Genomic DNA, 24,553 nt, shown 5'->3' on the forward strand with positions numbered 1-24,553 from the left:
GATCTATCGAGCAAAATTTAGCAGGTACTTCCCTATTATCTTCCTGTCCAGCAGCTTGAGGTGAGGGTGTATAACTGCTTATTAATCACTGCAGATTGAAATGCATAGAATAGGTGCAGACCCAATATTATCTAACATGCTAACAATGCAGAGAACTGATTGCAGAAAAATGCAAGTAAAAAAACGTTTTTGTTCATTAAACATAGTTTGATGATGATGCAGTCTGTTATGTAACTATTTTATTAGGTGCTGTTAGCAAATGTTTTTGTTCATTAAACTTAGTTTGATTATATATTCTGTGTTGTGTGATTATTTTATTAGGTTTATAATGCTGTTTAGCATTTGAAGTCTTCATTTCAAAGCTTTAAAAATAATGTATTAGGTGTTACTTATGTCAATTTTGAGAGGGGCCTGGAATCTAACTCCCTCACTTCCCATTGACTTACATTATAAACTGGGTTTAAATTTAGAACGGTTTCGATTTACAACCATTCCTTCTGGAACCTAACCCCGGCGTAAACTGAGGGCTACCTGTATTAGGAATAGGAAAGTCAAACTTTAACTTGCATGATTAAGATAGAACATGTAATTTTCAAATGGGCTTCGTTTTCTTGGTATCCCTTGTTGACAAAAAATATACACAAATCCTAAACTTGTGGTAGTTAGCTGCTGATTTGTGCCTTCACACATTTGTCTCTTGTGATTGGCTAACTAGATGTGTTTAGCTAGCTGCCAGTAGTGTAATGCTGTTCTTTCTTTAAAGGATAACAAGATAATGAAGCAAATTTGATAATAGAAGTAAATTGGAATTGTTTAAAATTGTATGTTCTATCCAAATAATGAAAAAAAAATTTGAGGTTTCCTGTCCCTTTAAATAAGTATATTCCATGAGTGTGCTTGACTACTATTTATTTATTTTATTTAAAGCTAGAGTTTAATTTTCTGCACAATGTTCTCTAACTCCCCCCCGACCCACACACACAAAACAGGTTTTAAAAAAGATCTTCCTGCCTAGATATGTAAGATAAGATTATGTTAAGTATGACATATTCAAAGAAATCATACACTCTGGCCCTATAAACATAAATATGTAGAGTTGGTCTCTGAGCAACGGATGAATCCGGCTCTCAGTGACAAAATAAACAAGTTACACTTAAAGGGACATAATACTTAGATGCTAAATCACTTGAAACTGATGCAGTATAACTGTAAAGCTGACAGGAAAATATCACCTGAGCATCTCTATGTAAAAAAGGAAGATATTTTACCTCACAATCTCCTCAGCTCAGCAGAGTAAGTTCTGTGTAAAAAAAGTTATTATTCAGCTGCTGTCCAGCTGGAGGTAAAAAAAAAGAAGAAGAAATGAACAGCAGGCAATCAGCATCAGCAGTGCTGAGGTCATGAACTCTTTTACTGTGAAATCATGAGATTTGACTTAACTCTCATGCGATTTCATAGTAAACTTCCTTAAACTGAATAGGGAAATAACATACTGATTTGCTGCTTAGAAGTCCTTTACAATGGGATGTGGCTACTGAGGAACTTTTGAGGTAAAATATCTTTCTTTTTTACATAGAGATGTTCAGGTGATATTCTAGTCAGCTTTTTACAGCTATGCTGCATCACTTTCAAGTGTTTCAACATTTGGGTATCATGGCCCTTTAAATATGAGGTGGCAAATGGTCCTGATCTATCTTCGCTTCTACTCTCCTAACACACACGTTGTCATATAGAGAAAACATTCTTGAGTAAAAGGGACATTAAACATTAAATAAATACTAGTTATAAAATAATTTTAGTTGTTTAAAAAAAGAAATAAGAGGAAAGTTTTAGTTGTTTTTATAAGTACTTCTAAACTAATGCTTCTAGTTTCTAAACTTATGGGTGCCTTTATGTTAAAACCTATCTAATCTCCTCTTCTGAGGACAAATAGGGACATGTAAACAGTGCAAAGAAAGTCAATGTAACTAACAAGGTTTAGCATCTCTATTTCTCACAGCAACTGTTTGCATACATTATCTGTCCCTAATTGATTAGATAAAGCAAACTTAGTTTTCAATATGGCAACACCAATTACTTTATAGAAACTCAGGGGAATAGGAATGCTCAAAATCTTCTGAGTTAAATTACAAAGAAAGGGGGCAACATAAATTATGATTTTCTTTTTTGCTTTAATACTCACGATAAAACATTTTATATTATAATCACAGTGGTGGACAAAGAAGTCTTGTGACACAAATAAATCAAATAAGCCTTGGTTTAACACCATACTCACTGTTGATGCATCCCTCACTGGTGTTGACCCACATAATCTCATTGGTACAATTCATGCATTTAAAATCCCAGCAGAATCCAAGTTTGTCACTGCAGTTTTTGTATTCCAAGTCCACTAGAAAATTCTCTAATGTAAAATAGGCATTTGGGATAATATTAGGAACACAGTAATCTGTAAAAGAAACATATAAATGTGTTATGGGGTGTAATTACCTCATATGTGACAGGGATGCTTAAGAAAAAAAGACTACAGAAGAAACCCTACTGAGAAGGGTGTTAAATGCCAGAAATAAATACCTGAAAATTAAAACACGTTGACTAGGCAAAAATAAAAAGAGATAAATCAAAAAGAGACATGACGCTACAACAACAATCTATAAGAACTATGACAGCCTTACAAGCCAAATACTACAGACAAGGCAACAAAACAGGCAAACTGCTATTTAGAATCATAAAACTCACAAGACCAAACAAAAATATAACTGACATTAAATGTAACAATACAGTACACACTTCCACTAGGGCAATTCAGAACACATTCAAAGACTACTACACAGCTCTTTGCCAAGGTCAGATGGTAGACACCCCACAGAGAGCCAATTTTTGGTCCACATTACACCATCCAAAGATCACGGAGGATAGCTTACAGAACTTAAATGCGCCCATATAGATACCGGAAAGAGCAAAAGCAATGCAGGAGCTACCGCTAGAGAAAGCCCCGGGTCCTGATGGTCTCCCAGGGGAATTCTACAAGATATTGCAAAAAGAAATCACACCTACCCTTAATCTTATACAATAAGATAATGACAGGAACAGTCAACCTCTCCCAATATTTCACAGAAGCACAAATCTATTTCATACCTAGAGCTAATAGAGATCCACTAGAGTCCTACCGCCAAATCTCCCTTATGAACACCGACTATAAATTACTGACAAAAATATTAGCAAACAGATTGGCCAAAGAACTGCCTACAATGACCAGATGGGGTTCGTAAAGGGTAGATCCTTGGTGACCAACATTAGGAAACTCCAATTTATACTAACTCACTTTAAGAATAGCCAGAACAAATGAACAGAAATAACAACACTAGATACATGTGCACTACTAGTTGATATGGAAAAGGCTCTCAACAAGGTCCTTTGGCACCACCTATTTTACACTTTAAACATGTTTGTCATAAAAGGCCTCTTTGCACAGATCATCATAAGCCTCAATCTTAATCAATGGTGAGTCCTCCCAATCATTTCCGCTCAGAAGGGGTACAAGACAAGGCTGCCCATTGTCCCCCTTACTATTCAACCTGTCTATAGAGCCTTTGCCCATCAAAATCTGCTCGGACACAGAAGGCCTCAAGTTGAGTGGAATACGGTGTCATCTTTCATTGTTTGTGGATGACATGGTATTATATATTCACAACCATATCTGGCAATAAAATAAACACTGATAAATCACAATTAATATGGCTCTATTCACAAACACCCTAACCCACATTGCCATTTAAAATAATAAAACACTCTTTCACTTACTTAGGTATTAAACTCTCGGCCAACCCTAGAGACTGGTAGCATTTAAATTATAAATCTATAAATAAGGACATGCAGGACTTGATAAGATGGACAAAACTCCCCTTATCAATATCGGGAAGAGTAGGGCTTATCAAAATGATACTCTTCCCCAAAATACTATATCTATTCCAGATGATACTGGAAATTATACACAAAACAGACCTGAAACTCTTAAACAAACTGATGTTCTCCTTCATATGGAAAAACACAAAACACAAGATCCACTCACATAGAATGACGGCCTCAGTGGACTCTGGAGGCCTAGCGGTACCGAACTTAGAATACTATAGTTGGGCGGCTCAGGTGAAATATGTCCAAGATTGGCTAACCGGTCATAACCATTTTACTGTACCAAAACTAGAAGAACAAATTCTTACACATGGTCACTCAGGGCGCTACCACACATGCAACATCATCCTCTAAACAAACTCCTCATTAATTACCCTCTTATGCAACAGCCATTACTGGCCTGGAGGAAAACCTGCAAGAAATTAAAATTCAATCATCAAATTACAAAATTCCTACCTCTACAAGGAAATACTGAGTTTCCAGCAGGCATTGGCATAAAAGTTTTCCAAATATGGAAAGGGATTAACTTCGACCTATTGACCTATCACATATGATTTGGGAATGCCCAAAACTTTACAAATTTTGGGGCATGTTGACATACTGTCTAAACACCACACTACATCTAAAGATAGAGTGCTCCCCTCAAATGATAGTGTTTTTGTCCCCCTCCAGCCAGATCCCCAAACCAATAACACCATTTGTATACAACATGATTCTACAAGCTAGGAATATGATTTTTTGAAACTGGTTAACAAATGACATATGAGCAGACAAACACTCTAAGGGACATGCAAGGAAGAACATCACACCATGAAAAAAATGGTAGGAGAGAACATTCAAAAAATAATTCTCTACCCACTAAGAAACACTGAATACCTACTGGAGGCACAATTAAGGGGGGGGAATGGCAACTGGAATGGACAGTTAGATCAAATACATTACTGGAAGGAACGGACTGTTTAACCTTGGTAGACAAGGAAATTTAAGGGTAGCATAACTTCTTAAACTTTATTATTATACTCTACATTGGAACTAAGAACCTCAAACTATAAAAATTTCCTACCACGTCACTTTAAAAACAGGTTTATAAATAGAGACACAAGACGAGCTCGACCACTGTGGACTGGGCAGGCTGGCACCCCGAGAGGTTCTTTGGTTGTTGCTAAGAAGTTAGAAGCACTCACTGTAAGAATAAGAGCTATCATTTAGATCAAGTGGTTTTTCTGTATGTATAATTTCCTCTAGCCAAGAATTTTCTCTATGTTACTTAAGAGTTGTAAGTGAGGAGGGGGGAATTACAGGAAAAAAGGAAAAAGAAGAGATGACAAAGACTCCATAGGAAAAGCTTTCGTTGGAATAATTATTCTATGCACAATCAAAAATGACTCAAAGGAAAGGAGTTAAAAGTCACAGAAAGCTTTATTGTATAAACAATATCGCCTAGATTATGAGTTTTGCGTTAACAGGGGTGCGGTGCTAACGAGCAGTTTCTGCTCACCGCTCACCTACAGACAGCGCTGGTATTACGAGTTTTTACAAAGCCGGCGTTAGCCGCAGAAAAGTGAGCGGAGAGTAAAATTTAGCTCCACATCTCACCTCAATACCAGCGTTGCTTACGGTAGCGGTGAGCTGGCTAAACGTGCTTGTGCACGATTTCCCCATAGGAATCAATGGGGGAGAGCCGCCTGAATAAAACCTAACACCTGCAAAAAAGCAGCGTAAAGCTCCTAACGCAGCCCCATTAATTCCTATGGGGAAATAAAATTTATGTCTACACCTAACACCCTAACATGAACCCCGAGTCTAAACACCCCTAATCTTACATGTATTAACCCCTAATCTGCCGCCCCCGACATCGCTGACACCTACATTATATTATTAACCCCTAATCTGCTGCTCCGGATACTGCCACCACCTATATTATACTTATGAACCCCTAATCTGCTGCCCCCAACATCGCCGAACCCTACATTTGATTTATTAACCCCTAATCTGCCACCCCCAATGTCGCCGCCACCTACCTACCCTTATTAACCCCTAATCTGCCGCCCCCAACGTCGCCGCCACTATATTAAAGTTCTTAACCCCTAAACCTAAGTCTAACCCTAACACCCCCTAACTTAAATATAATTTAAATAAATATAAATAAAACTACTACAATTAACTAAATAATTCCTATTTAAAACTAAATACCTATAAAATAAACCCTAAGATAGCTACAATATAACTAATAGTTACATTGTAGCTATCTTAGGTTTTATTTTTATTTTACAGGCAACTTTGTATTTATTTTAACTAGGTAGAATAGTTATTAAATAGTTATTAACTATTTAATAGCTACCTAGTTAAAATAAAGACAAATTTACCTGTAAAATAAAACCTAACCTAAGTTACAATTACACCTAACACTACACTACAATTAAATTAATTCCCTAAATTAACTACAATTAAATACAATTAAATAAAATAACCCCCCCACTAAATTACAGAAAATAATTAAAAAAAAATGTAAACTAATTACACCTAATCTAATCCCCCTAATAAAATAAAAAAGCCCCCCAAAATAATAAAAAGCCCTACCCTATACTAAATTACAAATAGCCCTTAAAAGGGCTCTTTAACCTGTAAAAAAAAGTACAATACCCCCCAACATTAAAACCCACCACCCACACACCCAACCCTACTCTAAAACCCACCCAATCCCCCCTTAATAAAACCTAACACTAACCCCTTGAAGATTACACTACCTTGAGAAGTCTTCACCCAACCAGGCTGAAGTCCTCAACGAAGCCGGGTGAAGTGGTCCTCCAGACGGGCAGAAGTCTTCATCCAAGCTGGGAAGAAGAGGACCTCCAGACGGCAGAAGTCTTCATCCAGACGGCATCTTCTATCTTCATCCATCCTGCGCGAAGCAGGTCCATCTTCAAGACATCCGACGCGGATCATCCTTCCTGGCCGACGACTACCCGACGAATGAAGGTTCCTTTAAGTGACGTCATCCAAGATGGCGTCCCTTCAATTCTGATTGGCTGATAGAATTCTATCAGCCAATCGGAATTAAGGCAGGAAAAATTGTATTGGCTGATGCAATCAGCCAATAGGATTGAACTTCAATCCTATTGGCTGATTGGAACAGCCAATAGAATGCGAGCTCAATCCTATTGGCTGTTCTAATCAGCCAATACAGAGGGAAGTTCTTCAGATTTTGCTCCAGGGTTTAAAGTGTTTGTATGCTCTACTATAGAGATGTTGGCGGCCATACACCCTCAAAGTAAGTGTAAGAAGGGTTTTTGATAATCTCTCTACTAGTGTATCTGATTTGAGTAAATCAAAATCTGTGAAGTTGGCTGCTCCAGATCCAGACCCAGACCCAGGTATGTCTGATTTATCCTCTGAGAGTGAAGTGTTTTCAGATGATCAAGAAACTCAATCTTCCTCTTTTTTGTTTAAACTTGAATAACTTTGTTCTCTTTTAAGAGAAGTGTTTTGTATTTTACGGGTTCAGAATTCTATAGTTCCTGAGGATGTCTATTGAACAGTTGGATTTAATTTTAAGTCCTCTGTTAAGTCACCTGAAGAATTTTTAGTTGCTCCCTTTTAATCCTGGTCAAAGACTTAAAAGGATGTTTCCTTTCCCTGCTTCTAATTTAGAGCATCAGGAAACTATTTCTAAGGTGGATGTAGCTAATTCTACTTTGGCTATACGTACTACTATTCCTCTGTATGGTAGTACCTCTTAGACCCCTAGAGAGAAAATTAGAGTCTGTCATTGAAATGCTTTTTTGCAAGCAGGTTTTCTTTTTAGCTCGGCAATTGCTATTGTTATTGTTTGCTATTGTTTTTGTTACAGCAGCTTCTACCCTTTGGTGTAAGGGATTATCTGAGAAACGTGCTGAGGATTCTAATTGTGTAGAGTTGTCCAATCAACTGAAACTATAAGAAACAGCTAATGCTTTCATTTTTTATGCTATTGTTGATGCTATTAAGATTAATGCTAAGAATATGACTCTGTCAGTTTTAACTAGAAGGGGCTTATGATTAAATAATCATGGTCTGCTGACATTGTTTATAAATCTAGATTTCTGTAATTTTCTTTTAAAGGAAAAATATTGTTTGGATCTGGTTTGGATAACATTATTTCTACAATAACTGGGAAAAGGGGCCTTTCTCCAGCAGGATAAGAAGTCTAAGGGGCCGATTTATGGAGCTTGATGCCCCTTGTTTCGGCTTGCCGGAAACAGAAGTTATGAAGCAGCGGTCTAAAGACCGCTGCTCCATAACTTTTCCACCTGCTCTGAGGCCGCGGACAGAAATCAACCCAACCGAATACGATCGATCGGGTTGATTGACATCCCCTGCTAGTGTTCAATTGGCCGCAAATCTGCAGGGGGCGGCATTGCACCAGCAGTTCACAAGAACTACTGGTGCAATGATAACTGATTTTAAAAAATTGCATACAAACGTTGGGTTCAAAGATATGAGGTCTCTGGTGTTAGAAACAAAAGGCTGCAAAGGGCTTTAACATAGAGATATATACATGTCTAAATATGTATATGTGTGTATATATACAAAACACAGAAGGGGACTGCACTCTCAGACCGGACCGGGTACACATCCCATGATCCTGCAACATGCTCAGCCCTGGGTGCTCACTGGCACTCACAGGAAGCTGTGCTGTCCCCAGAGTCACAGGCAGTTAGCCCCAGACAGGTCTGGGTGCAAGAACCATAGGAAAAATTACAAAAAAATGAAGGGCATTTAAGCCCTATGCAGTCAAGTATCTGAAAACATTGAATATATCTGTATAATTCTATAGCTATATATAATTATATATATATATATATATATATATATATATATATATATTCTATAATATAAAAGGCCAAGTGTGTTTGTCTGTAGTTGTCATGCGCAGTAGAGACTGCGCATGGACAAACACACCTGGCCTTCAACAGAGTCTCAGACTGACCTGGCATCTGGGGCCGACCGGGTGTGGGGGGGCATGATGCGGACGGGGCTAGGCAGGGCCGGTAGTGACATGGGTGGGGCTGGACGGGGCCGGGGTGACGTGGACGGGCTGGGTGTGGTGTGGGCGGGGTTGTGCGGACGTGAGAGAGCTCAAAAGAGGGGGATAGAGAGAGAGCAAAAGATGAGGAAGGATAGAGAGAGCAAAAGAGAGGGGGAGGGAGAGCAAAAGAAAGGGGAGAGAGAGAGCAAAAGAGGGGAGATAGAGAGAGCAAAAGAGAGGGAGAAAGAGCAAAAGAGAGGGGAGAAAGAGAAAAAGAGAGTGGGGAGAGCGCAAAAGAAGGAAGAGAGAGACAGAGAGGGCGCAAAAGAGAGGGGGAAAAGAGGGGGGAGAGAGCAAAAGAGAGGGGGAGAGAGAGAGCAAAAGAGAGGGGGAGAGCGCAAAAGAGAGGGGAGAGAGAGAGCACAAAAGAGAGGGGGGAAGAGAGAGAGCAAAAGAGAGGGGGGAGAGAGAGAAAAAGAGAGGGGGAGAGAGAGAGCATAAGAGAGGGGGAGAGAGAACAAAAGAGAGGGAGAGAGAAAGAGCAATAGAGAGGGGGAGAGAGACAGCAAAAGAGAGGGGGGAAAGAGAGCAAAAGAAAGGGGGGAGAAAGAGAGCAAAAGAAAGGGGAGAGAGAGGGGGGATAGAGAGAGAAAAAGAGGGGGGATAAAGAGAGCAAAAGAGAGTGGGGAGAGCGCAAAAGAAGGAAGAGAGAGACAGAGAGGGCGCAAAAGAGGGGGGGGAAGAGGGGGGAGAGAGCAAAAGAGAGGGGGAGAGAGAGAGCAAAAGAGAGGGGGAGAGTGCAAAAGAGAGGGGAGAGAGAGAGCACAAAAGAGAGGGGGGAAGAGAGAGAGCAAAAGAGAGGGGAGAGAGAGAGCAAAAGAGAGGGGGAGAGAGAGAGCATAAGAGAGGGGGAGAGAGAACAAAAGAGAGGGAGAGAGAAAGAGCAATAGAGAGGGGGAGAGAGACAGCAAAAGAGAGGGGGAAAGAGAGCAAAAGAAAGGGGGAGAGAAAGAGAGCAAAAGAAAGGGGAGAGAGAGGGGGGATAGAGAGAGAAAAAGAGGGGGGATAAAGAGAGCAAAAGAGAGGGGGAGAGAGAGTGAGCAAAAGAGAGGGGGGGGGATGGCAAAAGAAAGGGGGGAGAAAGAGAGCAAAAGAGGGGGATAGAGAGAGCAAAAGAGGGGAGATAGAGAGAGCAAAATATGGGGGATAAAGACAGCAAAAGAGAGGGGGAGAGAGAGCAAAAGAGAGGGGATGAGAGAGTGCAAAAGAGAGGGAGGAAAAGAGAGGGGGAGACAGAGAGCAAAAGAGAGGGGGAGAGAGAGAGCAAAAGAGAGGGGGGAGAGAGAGAGAGCAAAATAGAGAGAGGGGGAGAGAGAGAGCAGAAGAGAGGGGGAAGAGAGAGAGCAAAAGAGAGGGGGATAGAGAGAGAAAAAGAGAGGGGGAGAGAGCAAAAGAGAGGGGGGATAGAGTGAGAGCAAGGGGTGGAACCGCTGTACATCCAAAAATAGCCCGTGTACACGTGCTTTAGGACTAGTATATATATAAAGTTATAGATAAATATGGTACCAAAATACCATCAGCTATATGTAGTGTGACTATTGCAAGAAGTAAACTGTTTGTCATTTACCTCTTGGGATAGTTTTATTCTTATAACTTGTAGGGTCTTCAGGTGTTCTCACAGGATGCTCTGTGATATTGGCAGTCTCATCTTTCACTGGAATAAAATACAACATTATTAGTAATTTCAGAATTTTCTTCATTGAAAGGGCATATAAATGCATATTAAACTTTTCATGATTCAGACAGAGCATACATTTAAAAAAAAAAAAATCCTGTTTATTTATATTATCTTATTAAAGGGACAGTCAACCATAGAATTGTTATTGTTTTAAAAGATAGATAATCCCTTTATTACTCATTCCCCAGTTTTGCATAACCAACACAGTTATATTAATGTACTTTTTACCTCTGTGATTACCTTGTATCTAGGAACCTTCTTCCAGACCCCTGATCACATGACTGTGACTGTTTATTATCTATTGTCTTAAATTTAGCATTGTATTGTGCTAGATCTTAAATAACTTTATGTGCCTGAACACAGTGTTATCTATATAGCCCACGTGTACTTTCTGTCTCTTTGTGTTGAAAAGAGATTTAAAAAGCCTGTGATAAGAGGCAGCCCTCAAAGGCTTAGAAATTAGCATATGAGCCTACCTATGTTTAGTTTAAATTAAGAATACCAAGAGAAAAAAGCAAATTTGATGATAAAAGTAAATTTGAAAGTCAATTAAAATTAAAAGTCCTATCTGAATAATGAAAGTTTAATTTATACTTCACTGTCCCTTTAACCTCTTTCTTCTTGAGCACTGTATACCTGCAATGATATACTAAGCTAGTGCTGTATAGCTAAAAGCACTGTTAAATCAAAAAAAATAAACAGAAAATGAGAGTGCATCTGTCTTTGGAAAGGAGAAATCAAAACAGTTTGTGCATTAGTAGTAAATGAGGACAGAGCTGTGGGTGTTCCCTGCTAGCTGCTTAGCTGAGTAATAAAGTAAAAGTTTTTTTTTATTTCAAGCTTTCTCTGAATGATAGATTTGGCTTCCATATATCTTTATAGTCACATCAATGACAGTTTTAAGAGAGAGCACATCTAGGTAGCTTCCTGTATTGGGGGCTGACTATAATCAGTGGAATCTGTTTCTTTGATATTTTCTGCTTTTAGACCTTTGAGCCTTCTTCCTTGTAGCTAATAGCACACAATTTTTTAATTCCTTAAGTCCGCAGTGAGCTGGTTGTACGTGCTCGTGCACGATTTCTCCATAGACATCAATGGGGAGAGCCGGCTGAGAAAAAGTTTAACACCTGCAAAAAAGCAGCGTAAAACTCAGTAACGCAGCCCCATTGATTCCTATGGGGAAACTAAAGTTATGTTTACACCTAACACCCTAACATAAACCCCAAGTCTAAACACCTCTAATCTTACACTTATAAACCCCTAATCTGCCGCCCCCAACATCGCCGACACCTACATTATTTTTATTAACCCCTAATCTGCTGCCCCCCACATTGCCGACACCTACATTAGATTTATTAACCCCTAATCTGCTGCCTCCAACATCGCCAACACCTACATTATATTTATTAACCCCTAATCTGCTGCCCCTAACATCGCTGCCACCTACCTACATTTATTAACCCCTAATCTGCCGTCCCCAATGTCGCCGCCACTATTCTAAATTTATTATTTTTTTTTTAAGGGTGTATTGGGTGGGTTTTATTTTTAGGTTAGGGCTTTGGGCAGCAATAGAGCTTAATGCCCTTTTAAGGGCAATGCCCATCCAAATGCCCTTTTCAAGGCAATGGGGAAATTAGGATTTTTTAGTTAGGGTTTTATTTGGGGGTTGGTTGTGTGGGTGGTGGGTTTTACTGTTGTTTTTTTATTTTTTTTATTTAGAGGTAAAAGAGCTGATTTCTTTGGGGCAATGCCCTGCAAAAGGCCCTTTTAAGGGCTATTGATAGTTTAGTTTAGGCTAGGTTTTTTTTATTTTGTGGGGGGCTTTTTTATTTTTATAGGGTTCTTAGATTAGGTGTAATTAGTTTAAAGATCTTGTAATTTGTTTTTTATTTTCTGTAATTTAGTGTTTTTCTTTTGTAATTTAGCTAATTGTATTTAATTTATTTAATTTATTTAATTGTATTTAATTTAGGTAAGTTATTTAATTGTAGTGAATTGTTAGGTGTAACTTAGGTTAGGTTTTATTTTATAGGTAAATTTGTCTTTATTTTAGCTAGGTAGTTATTAAATAGTTAATAACTCTTTAATAACTATTCTACCTAGTTAAAATAAATACAAAGTTGCCTGTAAAATAAAAATAAACCCTAAGCTAGCTACAATGTAACTATTAGTTATATTGTAGCTAGCTTATGGTTTATTTTATAGGTAATTATTTAGTTTTAAATAGGAATAATTTAGTTAATGATATTAATTTTATTTAGATTTATTTAAATTATATTTAAGTTAGGGGGTGTTAGGGTTAGACGTAGGTTTAAAGGGTTAATAAATTTAGAATAGTGGCGGCGACGTTGGGGACGGCAGTTTAGGGGTTAATAAATGTAGGTAGGTGTCGGCGATGTTGGGGGCAGCAGATTAGGGGTTAATAAATATAATGTAGGTGGCGGCAGTGTCCGGAGCGGAAGATTAGGGGTTAATAAGTATAATGTAGGTGGTGGCGATGTTGGGGGCAGCAGATTAGGGGTTAATAATATTTAACTAGTGTTTGCGATGCGGGCAGTGCGGCCGTTCAGGGGTTAATATGTTTATTATAGTGGCGGCGATGTCCAGAGCCGCAGATTTAGGGTTACAATTTTTATTATAGTGTTTGCGATGCGGGAGGGCCTCGGTTTAGGGGTTAATAGGTAGTTTATGGGTGTTAGTGTACTTTGTAGCACTTTAGTTATGAGTTTTATGCTACAGACTACTGACTTTAAAAGGCGTTAGGAATCTTGTCGGTACAGGGTGTACCGCTCCCTTTTTGGCCTCCCAGGCAAACTCTTAATACCAGCGCTGTGGAAGTCCCATAGAAAAAAGGCTTTACGAAGTTTACGTAAGTCGGTTTGCGGTAAGGCCAAAAAAGTGTGCGGGACACCTATACCTGCAAGACTCGTATTAGTATTGGGTGTACAAAAGCAGCGTTAGGGCCTGTTAACGCTGCTTACCTTTATGCACAACTCGTAATCTAGCTGTTTGTCTTTTACTTTCTGTTCTTATCTCTCCCTCCTTTCTTTTCACTCTCTTCTCTCTGTCTCATTTCATCCCCTTTTCTCTCTTCCCTTTCACCCTCTTTTGTTTTCCTCTTCTCTCTCTACCTTCTACTTTCTCCAACCTTCCCAGTCTCTTTTTAATCTCTTATGCCTTTTCATTCTCTCTTCCAACTTTTTCCTCTCTGTGTCTCAACCTTCACTGCTCTCATTCTTCTCCCCCTCTTTGCTCTTCCCTCTCCCTACTTTCTTTATGCATGCTCTCTTTTTTGTCCCTCTCTCTCTCTTCTATTTCTCTCTCTCTTTTCTCCTTCTCCCTCTCTCTCTTCTCCTCTCTCTCTCTCTCTCTCTCTCTCTCTCTCTCTCTCTCTCTCTCTCTCTCTCTCTCTCTCTCTCTCTCTCTCTCTCTCTCTCTCTCTCTCTCTCTCTCTCTTCTCTTTCTCTCTCTCTCTTCTCATTCACTCTCATTCTCTCTCTCTCTCTCTCTCTCTTCTCCTTCTCTCTCTCTCTCTTCTCATTCACTCTCATTCTCTCTATCTCTTCTCCTTCTCTCTCTCTCTCTCTTCTCTCTCTTCTCTCTCTCTCTCCTCCTTCTCTCTCTCTCCTCCTTCTCTCTCTATCTCTTCTCCTTCTCTCTCTCTCTCTCTCTCTCTCTCTCACACACTTTCCCTCTTTTTCTTCATTCTCTCATCACTCTCATCTCCTTCTCTATTTACTACTCTCCTTTCTCTCTGCCCCTTCTCTACACTCTTTATGCTGTCCCTATATCCCTTCTCTATCCACTCTCTCTTTTCTCTCTCCATACTCTCTCCAATTTCTGTATTATCTCATACCCTTCTCCTTTCACTATCTCTTTCTCTCCCCTCTTTATTATTTTTCATTTCCAATCTCTTATTCTATCTTTCTCCCACCTCATTTTTTTCTCTCCATGTTTCTACCCCTCTCTTTCTCCTTTCTCCCTCCCTTCTTTGTCTATTTTACTCTATCTGTCTCTCCTCCTCATTTTCTTGATGTGAATCATTTTTAAGAAGCAGGAGTCCACCAGCAGGTGATAAAAAACACTTACATATCTTCTCCAGTGAACATGGCATAACCAAACCGCAAATCAAGCAGGAGTCAAGCTGGGTATACAGTCCAATAAGGCAACAGAGTATAAGGGTCAGACTACTAGACAAAACTGTAATTGGAAACAGAGGTCAGAGAATCAGAGGTCAGTAGATAGAAGGCACAAGGCAGGTAACAGTTAAGGAGTTAAGGAGAAACTGAGAATGCCACCAATAGTAACTGGGAGCTGGAAAAGCAAATGACTTGCCACTAATTGGAGGCCTTTATGGATTTTATAGAACTAGTTATGATGTTGTGAATGAGCATCCTGATTGATAATTTAATTTTAATCACTAAGCCGCTGGTGAAGGTTATAATTTGTAATTCACTCTTGCATGCTCGTGCATAATTCTCTTTCAGGATCCTTCCCTCAACACTGTAGCCATCAAAAAGCCTTCAGACAGGCATGGCTTGCTTGACGCTAAAGTGGTCATCTAAGTGAATGGAAGCATAATATCCCCTTAGGTCAGTTTTAAAGTAATAAACTTAATTGCACTTACATTTAAGATTATGAGAAAAAAACAGAGATACTTTTGGAGATTTTCTACATAATATTAAGAAAGATGAAGATAAGATGGATTGGAGGGATCGTAAATACAGAAAAAACTATAGAATAGATGTGCAACAACATCCAAAGTTCAAAACCACTTACAATAATAAACACTACAAAATAAACATGGGCAGATTTTACAGTTAGATCCGGGCCTTAGGAATTGTCTAGGTGAAAGACCGGCGGCTAGATTTAGAGTTCTGCGGCCAAAGGGGTGCGTTAGCTACGCATGCTTTTTTCCCCCCGCACCTTTTAAATACCGCTGGTATTTAGAGTTCACAGAATGGCTGCGTTAGGCTCCAAAAAAGGAGCGTAGAGCATATTTAACGCCACTGCAACTCTCAATACCAGCGTTGCTTACGGACGCGGCCAGCTTCAAAAACGTGCTCGTGCACGATTCCCCCATAGAAAACAATGGGGCAGTTTGAGCTGAAAAAAACCCTAACACCTGCAAAAAAGCAGCGTTCAGCTCCTAGCGCAGCCCCATTGTTTACTATGGGGAAACACTTCCTAAGTCTGCACCTAACACCCTAACATGTACCCCGAGTCTAAACACCCCTAACCTTACACTTATTAACCCCTAATCTGCCGCCCCCGCTATCGCTGACACCTGCATATTTTTTTTAACCCCTAATCTGCCGCTCCGTATACCGCCGCAACATACATTATAGTTATGTACCCCTAATCTGCTGCCCCTAACACCGCCGACCCCTATATTATATTTATTAACCCCTAATCTGCCCACAACAACGTCGCCGCCAGCTACCTACAATAATTAACCCCTAATCTGCCAATCGGATCTCGCCGCTAGTCTAATAAATGGATTAACCCCTAAAGCTAAGTCTAACCCTAACACTAACACCCCCCTAAGTTAAATATAATTTAAATCTAACGAAATAAATTAACTCTTATTATATAAATTATTCCTATTTAAAGCTAAATACTTACCTGTAAAATAAACCCTAATATAGCTACAATATAAATTATAATTATATTGTAGCTATTTTAGGATTAATATTTATTTTACAGGCAACTTTGTAATTATTTTAAACAGGTACAATAGCTATTAAATAGTTAATAACTATTTAATAGCTAAAATAGTTAAAATAATTACAAAATTACCTGTAAAATAAATCCTAACCTAAGTAACAATTAAACCTAACACTACACTATCAATAAATTAATTAAATAAAATACCTACAAGTACCTACAATTAAACCTAACACTACACTATCAATAAATTAATTAAATAAAATACCTACAAATAACTACAATGAAATAAACTAAAGTACAAAAAATAAAAAAAACTAAGTTACAAAAAATAAAAAAATATTTACAAACATTAGAAAAATATTACAACAATTTTAAACTAATTACACCTACTCTAAGCCCCCTAATAAAATAACAAAGACCCCCAAAATAAAAAAATGCCCTACCCTATTCTAAATTAAAAAAGTTCAAAGCTCTTTTACCTTACCAGCCCTGAAAAGGGCCCTTTGCGGGGCATGCCCCAAAGAATTCAGCTCTTTTGCCTGTAAAAAAAAACATACAATACCCCCCCCAACATTACAACCCACCACCCACATACCCCTAATCTAACCCAAACCCCCCTTAAATAAACCTAACACTAAGCCCCTGAAGATCTCCCTACCTTGTCTTCACCTCACCGGGTTCAGCGATCGGTCCAGAAGAGGGTCCGAAGTCTTGATCCAAGCGGCGGCTGAAGAACTCCATTATCGGGCTGAAGTCGGAAGTCCATCATCGGGATGAAGTCTTCTATCAAGCCGCATCTTCAATCTTCTTTCTTCCGGAGCGGAGCCATCTTCTTCCCAGCCGACGCGGATCCAACCTCTTCAAGCGACGCCTACTCGCCGAATGACGGTTCCTTTAAATGACGTCATCCAAGATGGCGTCCCTCGAATTCCGATTGGCTGATAGGATTCCATCAGCCAATCGGAATTAAGGTAGGAATATTCTGATTGGCTGATGGAATCAGCCAGATTCAAGTTCAATCCGATTGGCTGATCCAATCAGATTGAGCTCGCATTCTATTGGCTGATCGGAACAGCCAATAGAATGCGAGCTCAATCTGATTGGCTGATTGGATCAACCAATCGGATTGAACTTGAATCTGATTGGCTGATTCCATCAGCCAATCAGAATTTTCCTACCTTAATTCCGATTGGCTGATAGAATCCTATCAGCCAATCGGAATTCGAGGGACGCCATCTTGGATGACGTCCCGTAAAGGAACCGTCATTCGTCGGGAAGTCGTCGGTGAAGATGGATGGATCCGCGCTGGAGGTCTTGAAGATCAGCCGGTCGTCATCGGATTGAAGAACATAGAAGATGCGGCTTGGAAGAAGATGTTTGCCGGTCCGGATGTCCTCTTCTGCCCGCCTGGATCAAGACTTCAGCCAGAGGATGGACGTCACTCTTCAGCCCCCCGCTTGGCTTGGATCAACACTTCGGAGGCTTGGATCAAGACTTCCGAGGAAGGATCGGTGAACCTGGCATGGTGAAGATAAGGAAGGAAGATCTTCAGGGGCTTAGTGTTAGGTTTATTTAAGGGGGGTTTGGGTTAGATTAGGGGTATGTGGGTGGTGGGTTGTAATGTTGTGGGGGGGTATTGTATGTTTCTTTTTACAGGCAAAAGAGCTGAATTATTTGGGGCATGCCCCGCAAATGGCCCTTTTCAGGGCTGGTAAGGTAAAAGAGCTTTGAACTTTTTTAATTTAGAATAGGGTAGGGCATTTTTTTATTTTGGGGGTCTTTGTTATTTTATTAGGGGGCTTAGAGTAGGTGTAATTAGTTTAAAATTGTTGTAATATTTTTCTAATGTTTGTAAATATTTTTTTATTTTTTGTAACTTAGTTCTTTTTTATTTTTTGTACTTTAGTTAGTTTATTTAATTGTAGTTATTTGTAGGTATTTTATTTAATTAATTTATTGATAGTGTAGTGTTAGGTTTAATTGTAGATAATTGTAGGTATTTTATTTAATTAATTTATTGATAGTGTAGTGTTAAGTTTAATTGTAACTTAGGCTAGGATTTATTTTACAGGTAATTTTGTAATTATTTTAACTAGGTAACTATGAAATAGTTATTAACTATTTAATAGCTATTGTACCTGGTTAAAATAAATACAAAGTTGCCTGTAAAATAAATATTAATCCTAAAATAGCTACAATATGATTATAATTTATATTGTAGCTATATTAGGGTTTATTTTACAGGTAAGTATTTAGTTTTAAATAGGAATAATTTATTTAATAAGAGTTAATTTATTTCGTTAGATAAAAATTATATTTAACTTAGGGGGGTGTTAGTGTTAGGGTTAGACTTAGCTTTAGGGGTTAAAAAATTTATTAGAATAGCGGTGAGCTCCGGTCGGCAGATTAGGGGTTAATGTTTGAAGTTAGGTGTCGGCGATGTTAGGGAGGGCAGATTAGGGGTTAATACTATTTATTATAGGGTTATTGAGGCGGGAGTGAGGCGGATTAGGGGTTAATACATTTATTATAGTAGCGGTGCGGTTCGGTCGGCAGATTAGGGGTTAATAAGTGTAGGTAAGGTAGCGGCGACGTTGGGGGGGGGCAGATTAGGGGTTAATAAATATTATGTAGGTGTCGGCGCTGTTAGGGGCAGCAGATTAGGGGTACATAGGGATAATGTAGCTGGTGGCGGTGTACGGAGCGGCAGATTAGGGGTTAAAAAAATTTAATAGAGTGGCGGCGATGTGGGGGGACCTCGGTTTAGGGGTACATAGGTAGTTTATGGGTGTTAGTGTACTTTAGAGCACAGTAGTTAAGAGCTTTATAAACCGGCGTTAGCCCAGAAAGCTCTTAACTCCTGTTTTTTTTCTGCGGCTGGAGTTTTGTCGTTAGATTTCTAACGCTCACTTCAGCCACAACTCTAAATACCGGCGTTAGAAAGATCCCATTGAAAAGATAGGCTATGCAATTGACGTAAGGGGATCTGCGGTATGGAAAATTCGCGGCTGCAAAGTGAGCGTTAGACCCTTTCCTGACTGACTCCAAATACCAGAGGGCGGTAAAAACCAGCGTTAGGTGCCTCTAACTCTGGTTTTGACGGCTACCGCCCAACTCTAAATCTAGCCGCGGAAGTTTTGTTTAGGAAGAATTAAGATCTAAAAATTATTTAGCACCCACTAAACTAAGATCCACTAATAATAATATAAACAATAATTGCTGGGGTACTTCTATAAGACTGTTTAAATGTAAACAGATGGACTATTAAATCCAACATGAATTTAGCTGGTTTTGGTATTTCTAATAAAGTGCAAAAGTAGGTGCAATTGCAACTCTACTTATGTGGTGTACCAGTTGAAGTGTAAATGCAAACTAATATATGTTGGTAGAATAAAAATAAAAATCAGGTACAGGTTTTGTGAACATCTAAAAATGATCACTGGCTCTTTAATAACATAGCGTGTCCGAACATTATAAATCAGTACACGGTAGTAATCCAGAGGGGTTATAGATTATGACCATCAAATGGGTCTCACCAAACATGTGGGATACAAACAGACTGTTTATATTGAAACAACGTGAAAACTATTGGATCAAACAGCAAGGGAGCCTACAACTGAAAAGTTTCAACATAGATTTAGATATCCAAGCATTTCATAGTCCTGTGGAGTATGGGTTATTACATTTTATGGTCTTTTTTTATATATATTAACTGTTACAATGTATATGTTTGAATTGTTTTATGACATTATTTTTTAACATTTATTAACATTTATGTTGGTATGGGGTTGCTGACTGTGGGCCAGATTGCACACTGCACTCAAATTACAAGTTGAAAGTAAAAAGTTAGCGCAAGAGTGAAAGACCGAGGCGCACTAACTTCATAACTTAGGATACAGCGACCGCGCTCACTTCTTCTCCTTATAGACTTCTATGGGGTATGATGTAAAAAAATCCAACAGTTATTGCTCACACGCTAACCAGGCACCGCGTTAGACCAACTGCGCTAAACCCGAAGTGAGTTAGAAATACTTTATAATCCTATGTTCTTCACATAGAAGAAAATGTTTTCCCTCTGGGCTAGTAACTTTTTTACCCTGACTAGTAAACTATAGTGATTCCACACCCCTGTCTATACAGTCATGGCCAAAAATATTGGCACCCCTGCATTTCTTTCAGATAATGCACCACTTCACCCAGAAAAATGTTGCAATTACAAATGTTTAGGCATTCTCATATTTATTTCTTTTGTTTGTATTGGTATGAGACAAAAAAGTGGAGAAAAAAAGCCAAATCTGACACATTCCATGCAATAGTCCAATAATGGACTGGACAAAATAATTGGCACCCTCAATTTAATATTTGGTAGCACACCCCTTGGAAAAAAAATAACTGAAATCAATCGCTTCCTGTAACCATCCATGAGTTTCTTACACCTCTCTACTGGAATTTTGGACCACTCTTCTTTTACCAACTGCTCCAGGTCTCTCAGATTAAAAGGGTTTCTTTTCCCAACTGCTGTTTTGAGATCTCTCCACAGGTGCTCTATGGGATTGGGATCTGGACTCATTGCTGGCCAGTTCAGTACTCTCCAGCTCTTTGTCTTAAATCATTTCTGTGTGCTTTTTGACATGTACTTTGGGTCATTGTCCTGCTGTAAGACCCACAACCTTTGATGGAGACCCAACTTTCTGACACTGGGCCCTACATTGCTCCAGAGAATTCTTTGGTAGTCTTCATATTTCATAATCCATGCACACAGACCTTGAGGGCCGCCTCTTATGTGAATGCATTTTGAAAGTTTTTCACCACTAGAGGGTGTCATTTCTACCCCTTGACCACAAAAAGGGGACTTGTATCACACTACGCACAAATTCACTATGGGGCATATTTATCAAGCTCCGAATGGAGCTTGATGCCCCGTGTTTCTGGCGAGCCTGCATGCTCGCCAGAAACAGCAGTTATGAAGCAGCGGTCACAAAGACCGCTGCTCCATAACCTGTCCGCCTGCTCTGAGCAGGCGGACAGACATCGCCGGAAATCAACCCGATCAAGTACGATTGGGTTGATTGACACCCCCCTGCTGGCGGCCTATTGGCCGCGAGTCTGCAGGGGGCGGGGTTGCACCAGCAGCTCTTGTGAGCTGCTGGTGCAATGCTGAATACGGCAAGCGTATTGCTCGCCGTATTCAGCGAGGTCTGTCGGACCTGATCCTCACTGTCGGATCAGGTCTGCCAGACTATCTTAAATATGGGCCAATCTCTACAATTTTTTGGGCAGAAGACTAAAGAAATCAAAGTTTATTTTTTTTTTATAAAAATGATAGAAAACTTTGTGGATCTGAAAAATGTTTGAAAAATATTTCTTAAAAAAATATTAATTTCAATAGCAAAATAAACCAAGGTATAACAACTTATGTGTTGACTTACATATGCATTTAAACTCTTTAGGAGATTTGTCGTGCCACTTCAATTCCCCGGAAATGTTGGAGCAGGTGTATATTCCCCCGCTACCGCGGCCTCTTTTGTAACCTTCATGACAATCAAACTTAATTTTGCTGCCAACCACAAATTTTTTGATCATCAGAGCTGATATTTCATTTTGAGGTTTACATTGATCTAAAAAAAAGAAAAGAAATGGGAGACACATATTAGCGGGTCTGAAATAAAAACAATGGCCTAGACTACGAGTCGAACAGTATCGTTTGCACGCTAGCGATATCAGGTTTTTGAGGCTGTTTGCGCGCAAGTTAACTTTAACTCGTATTAGAAGTTGAAAGTAAATGCAAACGTGTGAATGCAATCGCAATTTACGATAAAATTATTACCGTGAATTTGAAGCTCTGGTTAACTTTTATGCGAATCAAAAAAGTTTTACGAAACACATAAAAATGACATTTAAAAATTAAAGTTACCCTCACAATAACACTAACAAAATGATTAAAAAAAATATTGGCCAAAAAATTTATAAGGGCTCGAAGATATGAAGTCTCATATCAAAATTAAAATAATTTAAGTTGAACAGTTTGAAAAATTAAATAAATTAATATGCTAGTGGCTGGGACTGTCTATTTCCTGAGTGGCTAAACTCCTATTAATCAATGTTCTGACAATGCAGTGGTTAAAAAGAAGAATCTTTAGGGTAGATAAATCCCGCTAAATGCATGGGAGCTGAGTTGCTAACGTTTGCAAGTATCAAACAGAACCTCTGGGAAGTTATCAAAGATTACTGTTACAACAAGCACATTAAAAAACGAGAGACATGGCTCTCTGAAAAGTCCCCTAATGCGCGTTTCACATAACGCTTTTTCAGAGGGGGTACGCGTCGGTTTAGAATCCTTTTATTTACAGGTTTACTGATCCCTCCTCTTATTTCTAATTGGTGAGGTCAGAATTTTGATTGGTTACTATGGCGTTCACTCAACTCATAATGTCCAAAGTTGACGTTTTTGATCATGTGATTTCGTATTTCAGCAATCCAATTTGACTACTAATTCCTGGTACGCGCTCATTGGCTGATCATTGTTTACCTTATTTCAGATGATACTTAGTGACATATCTGATCCTTACAATTATTTAGCATAGTGTAAATACTGTCTGCATCTTATGTATAATTTCTTGATATTAATCTGACAGCGCCAAGTAAATATGTTAGGATCCGATTAGTATAGTTAAAGTTAATTTTCATAAGTAATGCTGGATTGCGAGTAATAGGATTATTGGAATGTTATCCAGATTTTGTTTCAACTGACTTAATTTCCTTATATTATTTGTAATATCTTCACCAATTCTGACTCGCTACATTTGTTATATAATTAGTTTATATTGCTCAGATGAATTAATGTGCAGTGATGTTACTTTGTATTTATATCTTCATTACGCTCATGATATTTGACTGTTATGATATATTGATATTGGATAGCTTCAGCTATTGATAAGTTATATATATTACCATAGGTACGGTATTTAGGGGTGATTAGGATTGTGCAATTGGAGAAAAATACATTGATTTCATTACTTCTAAAATGCAATTATTAATCCTGTTGTGCAACTTATACTGTGAAGCATGAATTTAACAATAGTGATATTAAATAATTAGAATGGTGTTCAAATATTCATTATTGTCAATGTGTAATTCTTATAATATTCTTATTTTAGCATGAGTGTCCAAAAAATATTCAATAATTCTTTATTAAATGAAAATACTATCGCCTAGATTTAGTGTTCTGCGTTAGCCGTCAAAAGCAGCGTTAAGGGGTCCTAATGCTGCTTTTGGCCGCCCGCTGGTATTTAGAGTCAGACAGGAAAGGGTCTACCGCTCACTTTCAAGCCGCGACTTTTCCATACCGCAGATCCCCTTACGCCAATTGCGTATCCTATCTTTTCAATGGGATCTTCCTAACGCTGGTATTTAGAGTCTTGGCTGAAGTGAGTAGTAGACCCTCTACCAACAAGACTCCTACCGCCCATGGAAAGGCTGTAGTTAAGAGCTTTATGGGCTAACGCCGGTATATAAAGCTCTTAACTACAGTGCTCTAAAGTACACTAACACCCATAAACTACCTATGTACCCCTAAACCGAGGTCCCTCCACATCGCCGCCACTCTAATAAATATTTGAAAATCAGACACATTGTGTAAAATTATTTGCTTCTAAAGCGAGTTCAGAAAACACACATAGCAGAAACTTGTGGCTTTTCAAAGCATAAAACCACAGTTTAACCACAGGACGACGGCATCTTTTTCTTAATGGTTTATCAGACAAAACACTATTAAATTTTACTTTCCCTTTAAATAAGATAAAATATCTTGTTTTTTATGTATCTTTGTTTTTATTTTTTTACATTCATGCCAAATCTATGTTCTTTTACATGGTCATAAGAATCAAATTACTTTTCATAGACATTATCATTAAATGGATATTAAAAGTAATATTGAATTTCCTATAAATAGTTCAATTATGCATATTTAAAAAACTTTGCAGTCCATGCTTTGTCTGATTCTTCTATAATTTACTTCTAAAAATAGTAGATTTTGTTTATATCTGGTTCTCATTGGCCACAGCGAAAGAGCTAAGATGAATAACTTATGTAGCTTTTCAAGTTATTCATCTTAGCAAAACAATGCAAATTTTAAACCATTTCTTTTGTATGCAGAGCTTTTGGTATAAGAGATTTATTTTTAATGTACAGGTAGCCCTCAGAAGGAATAGTTGTAAATAGAAACCGTT

At 38.7% G+C, this 24,553-nt stretch overlaps 1 long non-coding RNA gene across 1 annotated transcript in view; it reads right to left on the reverse strand.

Annotated features, from left to right (window-relative positions):
- Nucleotides 1-10,537: 10,537 nt before the first annotated feature.
- The window catches only part of LOC128664963 (uncharacterized), a 31,689-nt gene continuing 17,673 nt past the window's right edge, over nucleotides 10,538-24,553 (reverse strand). Inside the window, exons 2-3 of the long non-coding RNA XR_008402952.1 lie at nucleotides 21,755-21,943; nucleotides 10,538-10,631 (exon numbers count right to left, since the gene is read on the reverse strand). This is a non-coding gene — a long non-coding RNA (uncharacterized LOC128664963). The remainder of the gene's footprint in view (nucleotides 10,632-21,754; nucleotides 21,944-24,553) is intronic.

Source organism: Bombina bombina, chromosome 6 (assembly GCF_027579735.1).
Source record: "Bombina bombina isolate aBomBom1 chromosome 6, aBomBom1.pri, whole genome shotgun sequence".
Lineage (NCBI taxonomy): Eukaryota > Metazoa > Chordata > Amphibia > Anura > Bombinatoridae > Bombina > Bombina bombina.